Source organism: Coptis chinensis, chromosome 5, assembly GCF_015680905.1.
Source record: "Coptis chinensis isolate HL-2020 chromosome 5, ASM1568090v1, whole genome shotgun sequence".
NCBI classification, from domain to species: Eukaryota; Viridiplantae; Streptophyta; class Magnoliopsida; order Ranunculales; family Ranunculaceae; genus Coptis; species Coptis chinensis.
Window position 1 is genome coordinate 85,694,228 of NC_141460.1, and position 13,158 is coordinate 85,707,385.

Genomic DNA, 13,158 nt, shown 5'->3' on the forward strand with positions numbered 1-13,158 from the left:
AAGGTTAATTAAAGCAAAGTCTCTGTCATCACTAACCAACAAGGCCAATGTTCACCACCACTACCATCACAACCACCATCAGAATCTCTTTCTACTTATTTGGTTTTAAATTGTTTTGTTAGTTACTTTCCAAGTTGGGTTTGGGCTTGGTTTTGAAAACTTTGGATTGGACATGCTCTCATTTGGACATCAAATATTCTTTTCCGACCCACTTCCAAGTTTGGTCTTTCTGAATAAATCCAATTCAGATAACCAAACGAAATCCATGGACATCAACTGATAACCCAAATTGGAAACGACATGGTTGCTATTATATATATACACAATTGCACACATTACCACCTACATATTACACCATTCTCAACAGCTTGTTTATATACTAGCTAATGCCTATGCTTTCGGCACGGATTTCATAAAGAGGCATTCTCGATAGTGTTATATAAAATTACACATTCATTCCTATAGTGAATTAATGTATTCCTGAAGAATAAGCATATCGTAACTTTCTATGGTAACTAATAATGAAGGGAAGTCTCGACCAAACGAAATTCTCAACAAAAGCAAGCGGACACATGGAACACATGAATGGGATGCCTCTAAATTCTAAAATACTTTGGATATTTGTTTTTGGATAAATTCCAAAATCCTTTTGAAGTTATATACTAAAGATAGAATAAGAATACAATTGTCATTCTTTAAACAAATAGGATTTATGGATATTCCAACTTATATTAACTTTGTAATCTCAAGTACATTTTACTCTTAGCACCACTTTTACTATTACATGAAAAATTTCCTGAAATCGAGGTATGCTGAACAACAATACATTTTCATTCAAATTACATGACTTAGGAAGTAGGATAGTTGCTATGCTTACTTTTCTAAATAGATAAGAGAACTAAATGCTTTCAATTTTTGCTATCAATGCACTTACATAAGCTTGGAGTTGATGGTAGGCCAAGGAGGCAAAGACATTTTTCTTAACTCATTCTAACTTGTATAGCTCTCTTGTAATCTGACTTCGCTATAGTTTATTTCATGCTAATCTAAGTTGTTGTCATGCCAACTTCTAAACCTTTTGAACTCTTTTAGATCTACTACCACAATAGATGAAGTTAGTCTCTACATTGTTTTTCCTATAGTAACCCCTCCATAGCATTTGTACTACCTAATTGAATATTGGTTGTCTTGATGCAGGTCAATTGTATATACAAACCCAGTCTTGTATATACTATAGAATAAGAAAAAAAATAAAACCATAGTTCTTTTCCATAATATCCTTAAAGCCCTAGCATCCATTTGCCCAGTTCCAATTGCAATCATTGAGCTATAGTTTAAGGAATTGATTTTGCCTTTGAACCGCCAGTTCTGCTTATTTCGGAAGTGCTTAAAGTTCAACTAAAACTGCTAAGTTCAAAAGATAAACCCTTGGTTGGGTCAAACATTAATTCACTCCATGAAAAAAGATAGGCAATTGGAAAAACAGTGCCACTGCATGTAATGGATCCCAATAAAATGAAACAAAACGTAGTAATCAATGAGAATATTGAGAATGATTGAGAACAAAGGGTTTGCTGTTTATTTTCACAATTAAGAGCTCTAATTAATTGCTTAATCTCTTTCAGCGCATCTAGACCATCAAATATCAATCAATTTAGTCACTACTTGGATAATGATAAGAACTCATCCAAAGATGCAACACAAAATTTATGAGAGCCTATGCATTTCACCAATGCCCTAAATGAAACACAAATAAAAAGTGCTTGCAAAGAATTTATGTCATTTGAATGAAATAGGAAAATAATAATCGTCATAAACGAAGAGTAACTACAAACAACACCTAAAACCAACGCACAATGCATATTTAAGCAAGAATGAGAAGACATTTCTTTTCGTCCCCAATTATGCCTAAAATGTTGTGGTTGCTACAAACTGACCTTAGATACAATTTTCTCACTCTAGAAGTACATCAATAAAGAAAATCCACATTAACTACTTCTTCTACATGATCAGTTTCAAGATTACATTATAAAATATACGTAAAACAAAAGAGCATACCTTCAATTCTGACATAAGTTTGAGTAAGTGCTAAGTGCCATTACAATTTCACATTATTTAACCGAAGTATGTTGAGCAAAGCAAACATTAGCAAACCAAAAGTATATGATAATGCTGATAGAATACCCATTTAAAGTAGAAATACAAAAACAAAGAAAATCACAAAGCCAAAAAGGTAGCATGAAGCAATCTATACTAAATATAGTAGTCATTTATTTGAATCATATAGAGGTACACTTTAGTCATGACCTTACAATCTTAGAGAATAGGGTTTGTATAAGATGTTTGACTGAACTCAGGTCGGTGCTCTGAGTTGCCTACGTATCTAGGAGGTACACTTTAGTCATGACCTTACAATCTTAGAGAATAGGGTTTATATAAGATGTTTGACTGAACTCAGGTCGGTGCTCTGAGTTGCCTACGTATCCAGTTCTCTGATGAACTGGAATCAAGTCAGACGTAGTTCATTTTGAGTGATTGAGTTGGAGATGGAAAGAATGTGACCCCCCCCCCCTCGAGAATGGAGAAGACACCTCCTTTTATAGGCATAGATCCCCCTTTTGCGCTGTCTTGATGATTGCTTTTACTCCTTCCGTTACGAAGTAATGATCTGTCATTAATGATATTGTTGACTAGTTTGTAGCGGTTACGTTTCCTAGGTTATTTGGATGACCTGACCTTAGGTATGCACAACCTGCTTGTAGTCTGGACACGTGGTCTGCCACGAGTGGTTGAGAGTGGAGGCAACTGACATAGCCCCCTTTCTTTATATCAATGTTTGTAGAATAGTGGTGTAAAGAAAGATAATAAAGGAGACCGTGTGTCTTACTTTTTTGTGTTTGTAGGCTGGATGTCATTTGTTGCTTAGAGCTTTGTTGGGAGTTGATGTGGTAGGTCCTACGTCGTAGTGAGCAGATTGTAGCTTGTAATACGTAGATCATAAATCGTATGTCATAGCTCGTAGTGCGTAGATCATAGTTCGTAGATTGGTTTTGATTGATAATTAGCTTTTGAGTGGTAATTACAGTTGAATCAAACTTAACCCTGGCATTGGTGTTAAGTTGATTGTACGCTTTTTGAGGGCGTTTTTGTTGATAGTTTAGTCTTTTGGGGGCGGCACTATGGTTGATAGCTAGCCTTTTGGGGGCGTCACTATAGTTGATAGTTAGCCTTTTGGGGGTGTCACTATGGTTGGTAGCTAGCCTTTTGGGGGCGTCACTATGGTTGATAGTTAGCCTTTTGGGGGCGTTACTATGGTTGGTAGCTAACCTTTTGGGGGCATCACTATGGTTGGTAGCTAGCCTTTTAGGGGCGTCACTATGGTTGATTGCTAGCCTTTTGGGGGCGTCACTATGGTTGTTTCCCATTAAGCGTCCTTGATTGCGATCTGACATCGTAGTGCGTGGTTTGAACTTGATCCTTAGCAAGGCGTCAAGCTGATTGGTTGATAGCTAACCTTTTGGGGGCGCTATTGTTGTTGTAGATGCCATTTGAGTTAGCTGATTAGTAAGCTTTTTTGGGGCATTACTATGATTGATCGTTAGCCTTGAGCTGATGTGCTTATCGCTAACCCCCAGTTCGTAGTAGAAGCAGCTCTTTGTGGGTGTTAATGTTGTTTAGCCCTAGTGTCGGAGCTTGGCTGACATGTTTAGATGCCAATAACTTGTCCCAGTTCGGAGATGGCTATGTCTAGCCCCCAGCTTGATTGGCTTGCAATAAACTGCAAGGGAGTGAGCTTCCGTTTTGACGACCTGACCTGAGGATGACCTGATCAGATAATGAGCTGATCTAAAGATGAGCTGATCTGAGGATGACCTGACTTGAGAATGACTTAAGCTGAGTGATGCAGGAGGGTCTGAGTCAGATGATGCTAAGTTGTCAGATTGCACATTGATGATACTATGGTTGTCAGTGGGAGGCTGCTTGTCCCTGACTTCTATGGTGAATGGTGACACCTTGTATGATTGGAGCATCTTCTGAATGATTTGGGTTGTGTTGGATTTTTCGCCTTTTTTGTCCAGTCGTTGGGTGAGATCGTCAAGGCGTTGATTAGTGGTTGTAGTGAGGGTTGTGACCGCATTGTTGTCGATGGCGTCTGGAGTCATGTTGTTGGTGTTGGAAGTGGTTTGCTCGCGCATAGCTTGGTTCTTTTGTTGGAGCGTGGTGAATGATTCTTGGAGGAACTTGACTTGATCTACCAGAGCTTGTAGTTGTGCTTCCATGGTGGTTGTGTTGATCTGAGGACGACCTGGTGGAGGAATTGGAATAAGTTTGGATACGTTTTGGTATTTTGGCCATAACTTTGGCTACAGTTGTTAGAATCACGCGTGCGACCCCAATTCGGAAAGATCTCGGCGGCGCGCACGCTGCCACTAGATCTGATGGACGACCTAGATGAGGACAACTTAGCGGGATGCGTTTTGGTATTTTGGCCATAACTTTGGCTACAATTGTCAGAATCACGTGTGCGACCCCAATTCGAAAAGATCTCGGTGGCGTGCACGCTGTTAGGTGGTACTTGATGGACGACCTGGCTGAGAACGACCTGGATGAGGACAACTTGGCTGAGGACGACCTAGAGGAGGTCTTTGCATGAGATCTGGTTGAGGTTTTGATATAGCTCTGTGTGCTGGTGTGCGCTTTTCCTCATTGATATAGGTTCATAGATTGACATGCTATGAAATTTCTATTTGAGATTGGTTGAACCAACACCTTAGTGCACCTGGTAATGAGCAACCTGTAAGTTGGATTCCTGGATCTGTATTGTCATCGATTCGCCGTAAAGGAACGTGTGACATGGTGGTAGTTGCAGCCCTCGAGTTGGTAGTTGATCGACTGCAAGTGATATGTAAGTAAGAAGTATATCTTGCAACATATAAGTGTGCACAGATTATCTAAACTAATCCAAATATTAAAGATTAGTATAAATGAAGAATAGTTGAATGTAGACTTATCTCTTAGAACGTTGACTTTTTGCTTGCTGCCATTGATAGTTGAATGGAAGAATGTTGATTGTTCTTCCCTTGTGGTTTTACCAAGTTTCGTAGGCTTGAAAATAGTGTGAATGCTTTTTCTCAAGAAAACGAATCGGCATATGGCGCCAATGTAGAGGTACACTTTAGTCATGACCTTACAATCTCGGAGAATAGGGTTTGTATAAGATGTTTGACTGAACTCAGGTCGGTGCTCTGAGTTGCTTACGTATCCAGTTCTCTGATGAACTGGAATCAAGTCAGACATAGTTCATTTTAAGTGATTGAGTTGGAGATGGAGAGAATGTGACCCCCTCGAGTATGGAGAAGATGCCTCCTTTTATAGGCGTAGATCCCCCTTTAGCGTTGTCTTGATGATTGCTTTTACTCCTTCCGTTACGAAGTAATGATCTGTCATTAATGATGCTGTTGACTAGCTTGCAGCGGTTACGTTTCCTAGGTTGTTTGGATGACCTGACCTTAGGTCGTATGCACGACCTGCTTGTAGTCTGGACACGTGGTCTGCAACGAGTGGTTGAGAGTAGAGGGTACTACCAAATCACTATCTACTTTAAACCAATTCCAGATATATGTACACTTCAGGTGAATGATTTTATAGGCAACACGCTTAATCTACAATTCTTTGTTGTGTACAGTGAAAAACTAATAGAAATATCAGTTGAGGAAAAGGAGAATTCCAAATTGTATATCATAAAACTATTAGAAAGTTCGATCTTTATGGAGACCACATAATGTTTGGATAGGGAAGTTACTGCTTTCATTGAGATAGTTGAAATCTACAGAAATGCCTACTAAAAAAGTTTCATAAATTCAAATGACTAAATCTATGATCAATGGAAGATAAACAATATTTCTAAATTACAGGAGCACCCTCCGCAATTTCTTCGTGCTAAATCAACTAAGATATTCTATTAATTCAAATGACAAAATATGATTTCAAACTAATTTTTTTTAGGTTAACATAGTATGAAGAGCATATGTACCTGAGCATTATCCGCAATTCGATATCAAAATCGTTCTCCCCTTGCCCAATGAAATTCAGCCACCATTTGTTGTTCCATGATAATCTATACAGGAATAAAACATGGACAAAGTGATAGGATGGAAATGACCTGAATAAAATTAAATACATACCATACATGAATGTCCTTGAACAATGACTGTCAAAGGACCTGACGGGTGTAGCTAAATGTGTATTAATTCAAAATCTTGATTCCAACTCTCAAGGATCAATTTAAAATGCACAAACGAAATCTTTAAAGTGATTAAGCATAAGAAGTCAAGTTGAAAAGAAGAAAACCATTGGTTAACCTGGTCATTCAAAGATTGTTCCATCCGTTAAATAGATGGTTATAGGAGAATAATTTAAATAAGAAATTTGAGGAGGAAGCTTACAAAAGAATTCTTCATTAAGTATGAATAAACAACTGAATTCGTTCTACAAAAGAAAGGAGATGGAAAACCTTACAAAACAGAATCAAAGCATAATTTTCATCCTTTTATAAAGACAATTTGAGTAGGAAGAAGAAGAAACTTAGAGGCGTTCGTTATTACCTATAAAATTGATCAGATCGGTGAAGCAAGATAGAAAGACCGGAAATTGGATTTTTCACAAACTTCTTTGCCAAGAATTTGTTGGAATCTTGAATGAAATTGTGTCCTCATGGGTTTGAACCCATGACCTTATGTCTCTACTACTCTCTAATGTGGGGGGCTTTAGTCCCACATTGGTTACTAAACTTAAGTCACTTGAGTTTATATTGCTTTGTGTCCTTATGGAAGGATAGTGTAGAGAGATATAAGGATGTGCTCGCGCGCACACAAGGCCACCTTGGTTTGGGGGATCTCAGGAGGTGGGAGCTCCAGAAAACCTTAGTGCGTCGTGTGCCCACACACGTCGCGCGCAGGGGGGGGGGGTGGGGGCAAATCCACCCAATTGGGCTTCATGGACTGGGCTTGTTCTTGCAAATCTCTCTTTCTCTTTTTGTTGGTGTCAAAACAGCTATTTCAAACCAAATCACGCTTTTCTTGCCCTAGGATAGTGCGTGCGTGATTCTTGCCTTCAGTTGCGCAGTTGCGACTTCAAGTTTCTATAAACCAAAACGTTTTCCCGTTTTTCAAAACATGAAAAAATAGATCTGATTTCTCTTCCCAAAAACCATGTCTGGAGTACTGAGAGTTCCAGTGGTTGTCATTTGCTGGCGATTGACCCTTCCAATCGTGTATCACGGGAGCGTGCGCTTAAAGTTTTACGGCCACGTTACCCGGCCGGCGTTTTTTTCGTCTTAAGGAAATTGTGCCGAGCACAATCCTCAGTGATAAGTTTTATTTGCATTCTTATTACTTTTTTGCTTTACTAGTTAATATAGAATTAACGTTTGGTGTTTATTCTGTGGTGCTTACTTTGTATTGAAAACGGAAGGGAGGTTTCTTCGAATTTTTGAAAGGTTTTCAATAATTAATTTCTAAATCATATGGAAGAGAGAACAATTGGAAAACCAATGGGTTTCTCTATTGCGAAGGTTTTCAAAATTAAGAGTCGCAATTAATTTTTAAGCTTGTGTTAGGCACCACAGCGAATTGTGACTCTCGATTTCAGTACGAAAGCAAATTGCTTTTTTTTCTTTTCTTTATTAAGAAGGTGGGGAGATGGAATGAAAGGAGAGCCATAGGTTTGTTTTTCTAAATTAATTTATAATCGCACTGTGGTAGAAGCACTAAGAGGTGGAGGGAGAACCCAAAAGGTTTCAAAGTTTTTCACTTAAGTCCAATTAAATTCTAATCTCGGAGAATAAAAGGGGTTAAGGGTTGGACACAAAGGGTTTCCACATTTAAGAATTTTATTTATTGCCATAATCTCACGTGGAGGCAATTGTGACCCTCGATTTATACCCTCTGAAATCGAATCCCAGCAGCTGAATCAGGAAATTGAGCTGTTTGTGTTAGAACGTTTATTAGATATTGCGTTGGAAAGTGGTAGATTGCAACCAAAGGACTACTACAGACCAAGAAAACATAGAATGAAGGAGAGCATTCAAAGTTCAAACAGTATAAGAACATATTCAAACAAATAATAGATATAACATTTTATCGTAAGCACCTCTAAAATTTCTTAAGCTCATGAAGCTTTAAAATGAAATAGGTGAGGGAAAACCACATTATAAACAAACATCTAAAAAGAGGGGATGGGGCTGGTTAATCTCTGGTATCATCAAATTGTGTGTTGACCATCCATATTATATCTCTATTATTCAAACATTACAATCATTTGTATAGTAACTAAACCATAAAAGTGTAGAGTGGAAAATAGATGTTTCGAGGTAGTGATTCCGGAACGCTTACAATAGCTTATTGGAGGATGAACTTGGCCATCAGGAAATGCAAGACTAACAAATAAACTATCCAACAAAGGAAATTTGATGGAGAAGCTAAACTTCGGTAGAACGTATTCCTATCAACAATTATCAAATTAATTTAGAATTAATAGCTAAAGAAATAGTTTTATAGCACGTACAAATTAGCAGCGGAAAACAAAGATCAATATATGTGTGACTTTAAAACATACCGGACTCACCGAGATTTCCCAAAAGAGGTTCCATAATTCTTTTCTTTTGTTCCTTCCTTTCTAAACACAGAGCAATAAAAACTTGATCAGTGAAAATCATCAACACGCCATATTAAAAAAAAAAAAAAAAAATAGCAACAAATAAAAAAATTCGTTCCACCAAATCACCTAATGTTACCACATTCCAATTATTTGAATAGAGCATGCAAAAGAGTAGCGCCAATCGACAAAAATGAATCCATTTGAGTATCATTGACATTTCCAATTTTCTGCCATTATTAGTTCGTTGGTCAATAAACCAATGAAAGTAAAAAAGAAAATTACCTGAAAGAGGAGGGCTTCAGAACTAAAAACGATAACGATGAAGAAAAAGAACAGTACATTAGCAGGATTATAGAGAGACAAACTAATGTTGATTCGAGAGATGAGACCGTTGAAGAAGAGGAAGAGTGGTTAGGAGTGAGGAGACGAAGCGTTTTGGATCTTGGGATAACAATAATAATTAATAAACTTTATTAAGGGAAATAAACACTTTAATTCTAATCGTGATAATTTATTGACTCACATTTTGCCTTAATGACGAAAGTGATAACCAAGGGTTTGCACACGAAGGGTTTTCACAATTAAGACATTTAATTAATTTCTAATCCAAGGTGGCGGCATGGTGACCCTTGATTTATGCCCCCTAAAATCGAATCCCAGCCGCGAGTCAGGAAACCGAGTTGTACAACAATATTTTGAATCATAATACCTCTATTAGAGTTTGTTGTGATTTGAAATCAGCCACTCTAATTTCTTGGACAACACAATTATGAATCAGCCGCTCCAACTTTTTGAATCACAAACTTCCTTATCCACATTTCTAAAATTCCAAATGCAACAAAACCCAAGAACTTGATTGCAAACAAATCAGTTTAAATAGAGGTAACTTACAAATATGAGTCGCCAATCAATTTGTATTCCTGTAATTGCATAAAAATCCATACTTCTTAAACTTAATCACAATAAATAAATCTATATTGCAAACATACACAAAAAATGATATATCAAGCGCCAAATTGGCTTCAATTTCAAACCAATACAACTACACAATTAATACATGAAAAAGATTGTGTTGAATGCTCGTAGATACTACAAAGATTACAACATATACAAAGTAGATTATAAAATTTTTGAACAAAATCCTACAAACCTCACTGCTTCAGAATAACTTGGTAGAGATTGGAGACGGAGTTATGAAAAACCAACATATTAAGGATTTGCTAAGCATATACGACAAACATGAAAACCAAGGCACAAAATAATGTATGGAGAGACATGATTAGCATACTATACAAACACACACACACAATCTCACGATATTCTAAAAAATTAAATATTTGTGTTTCATTTGATTAAAGAGTGGAACAAAATCAGAAACAGATCTAAATCAATCCAATAGACCAAATTCATTCGAATAATACCGGATTCGAGCCAGAAGAAGAAGTTCGAGAGTGAAACCGAACTCACCAAAAAATATAAACTGGATAAAGATAAACTTCTTCGAGGGATACACACAATGGGGAAAATCCGCAGAGTGCTTCAAATCGAATTAACTGCAAACAAATGACGAACTTAAATACCAAGCATACAACATCATAAAGTAAGTAAGTTCAAGACAGAGTGTTGAGTGCTTAATTTTTCAAATAAAAAGTAACTAAAAATGAATAACAATTATAATATACAGCAAAAAAAAGTGCAAGGATGGCCCAATTTCTAGATCAATAATGATAAGAGAAGTCTTACCCATTGGCGACATATGTTGATTATGAAGATAGATTATAATGTTGAACATTACAATTCTAAAGAGAGACAAAAAGAAAAAGAGCTAATCAGGGGAAAGAAAAACATAAACTGATGTTGGGGTTTAATTTCTGATTACCATTTTCCTTCACCTTTTTATTAGCAACTGATTCACTGGCGTTAGGGCATGAGTTAGATAGAGAGAGATGCCATTTGGGAAAAAGATTGGAGAAGTTTCTTCCATTGTATGCATCTATGTGTGTGTGTGGGGGTGGGGAAGAGGAAGAGAGAACAATTATTGTGGAGTTCAATAGAGAGGAGAGGGAAATGTTTTTTGTTCGTTATATTACCATAATTAAGAAAAAGTGATAATCAAGGGTTTTCACACGAAGGGTTTTCACAATTAAGACATTTGATTAATTCCTAATCCAACGTGGCAGCACGGTGATCCTCGATTTATACGAGCTGTTTTGTTAAGTTGATATATATATATATATATATATATATATATCGTTCGTAGAAATGAACCAAATATATTTTTTAATTTTTTTAGAAATGAACCAATCCATCATAAGAAATTAAAAAAAATAAAAAAATAAATAATTTCTACGTATATATATTAAAAAATTATTTTTAAAAAAAAAATTGTATATCGTAATTTTTTTTTAAAAAAAAACACTATATATATCGTAGATTTTTTTTAAAAACTTCTTATGATGGATTGGTTCATTTCTTAAAAAATTAAAAAAAAAACAAAATATATATATATATCCAAATAAGTAGCTACTTAAGTTAACTTAAAATAAGTATGTAGGTAAAACTTCACCTATAAAATAAATTAATGTTTTGTGGATATGATATACTTACTGTAAAGATTATCTCCATAAAATTTCAGCTCATTTGAAAACCTCTAACATTAGCAAAAAATTATTGTAAAAACTCAACATTTCTAGACCGTTAGATTTATTTTTAAAGATGACAATAATTTTTATCTATGTTAGAGATTTCCAAATTAACTAAAATTTTGTGGGGATGATCTTTATGGTAAGTGTTTCACATCCACAAAAAATTAGCTTTGAATTCATTTTATAGGTAAAGTTTTCTTACTTATTTTAGGTGTAGTAACTTTTTAGAGAAGGACTATATATATATAAAATGAATTCAAAGCTAATTTTTTTATGGATGTGAAACACTCACTATATATATATACAGCCCGGCTCCTAAAAGGACCTTAAATAAGTATCAAATCTAAAACACCTACAACTTCACCTACAAAATGATTTAAACCCTAATCTTTTGTGCATATGATCTACTAACCATAAAGAACATCTCTACAAAAATTCAACTCGTTTGATATCCTTTAACTTAGATAAAATTGTTTTCTACTTTTGAATATATATATAAAGGTCCAGAAATGTCTAATTTTTGCATTCATCTTTTGCCAGTGTTAAAAATTGTCAAACGAGTTGAATTTTTGTAGAGATGTTCTTTATAGTTAGCAGATTATATGCACAAAAGATTAGGGTTTAAATCATTTTGTAGGTGAAGTTGTGGGTGTTTTAGATTTGGTACTTATTTAAGGTTCTTTTAGGAGCCGGACTGTATATATATATATATAATTTTTATTTATTTATTTATTTTATTTTTTTAGAAATGACTTTATTTGGTTCATTGATGTTTTTAAAAAAATATTAATTTCTACGATATATATAATTTCATGTAAAATCGTATTCAAGTACTATCTTCAACAAATTTATCAACATAAATAGTTAATACAATGTAAATCTATAATAAGAAACTCTAAGTAGAGCACAAGAAACTCAGGCTGTCACCCTCCTATGGGTAACACAGAAAACAACAAAGACAACGACAACACAAACGTGAAGTACGATGCTATAGATATATGCATCGCCCTCCACCTCCTCTCGTTGATGTACAGGATAACTAACCCTGTCATCGCGGTAGTAACAAATCTTACTGCGTCTACAATACCCTGGGTCAGAGCAGACCCAAGGTACGTGGTCACAATAAGATACGTACCCACACTAAGCCCAATTACCCTAGTATGCCATCCACCCTGAAGCGTGTGTGGATACTGAATACCCAAATAAGTAACCGAAACAGCAACTGAAAAATCAAATGCCAGTTTTGCAATACGGATCGTATACTACGTGAGACCGGCTGACGACGAGACGACGTTATATATATATAACTTGAGTAGCTACTTATTTACGTTAACTATATATATATATATATATATATATATATATATATATATATATATATATATATATATATATATATATATCGTAGAAATGAACCAATCCATCATAAGAAATTAAAAATAAAATAAATAATAAATAATTTCTACGTACATATATTAAAAAATTAATTTTAAAAAAAAATTTGTATATCGTAAAAATTAAAAAAACATTATATATATCGTAGATTTTTTTTAAAAAAAAAAAATTTCTTATGTTGGATTGGTTCATTTCTTAAAAAATTAAAAAATATATTTGGTTCATTTATATATATATAAGTAGCTACTTAAGTTAACTTAAAATAAGTATGTAGGTAAAACTTCACCTATAAAATGAATTAATGTTTTGTGGATATGATATACTTACTGTAAAGATTATCTCCATAAAATTTCAGCTCATTTGGAAACCTCTAACATTAGCAAAAAATTATTGCAAAAACTCAATATTTCTAGACCGTTAGATTTCTTTTTAAAGATGACAACAATTTTTATCTATGTTA

The 13,158-nt window shown here is 35.1% G+C and overlaps 1 long non-coding RNA gene across 11 annotated transcripts; it reads right to left on the minus strand.

Moving 5' to 3' along the window:
* Positions 1-1,300: 1,300 nt before the first annotated feature.
* Positions 1,301-10,791, minus strand: LOC147499597 (uncharacterized). 11 transcript variants are annotated; one of them, XR_015195939.1, is made up of 5 exons: positions 9,550-10,116; positions 8,626-8,676; positions 8,394-8,502; positions 6,035-6,163; positions 1,301-1,404 (listed from the first exon to the last, which is right to left on the minus strand). It is a non-coding gene; the product is annotated as an uncharacterized LOC147499597 (long non-coding RNA). The 11 variants fall into 11 exon arrangements; XR_015195942.1 differs by lacking the exons at positions 1,301-1,404; positions 6,035-6,163 and adding exons at positions 10,126-10,457; positions 10,538-10,791 and having other exon boundaries at positions 8,260-8,502; positions 8,617-8,676; positions 8,785-9,578; XR_015195940.1 differs by lacking the exon at positions 1,301-1,404 and having other exon boundaries at positions 5,347-6,163.
* Positions 10,792-13,158: the final 2,367 nt, after the last annotated feature.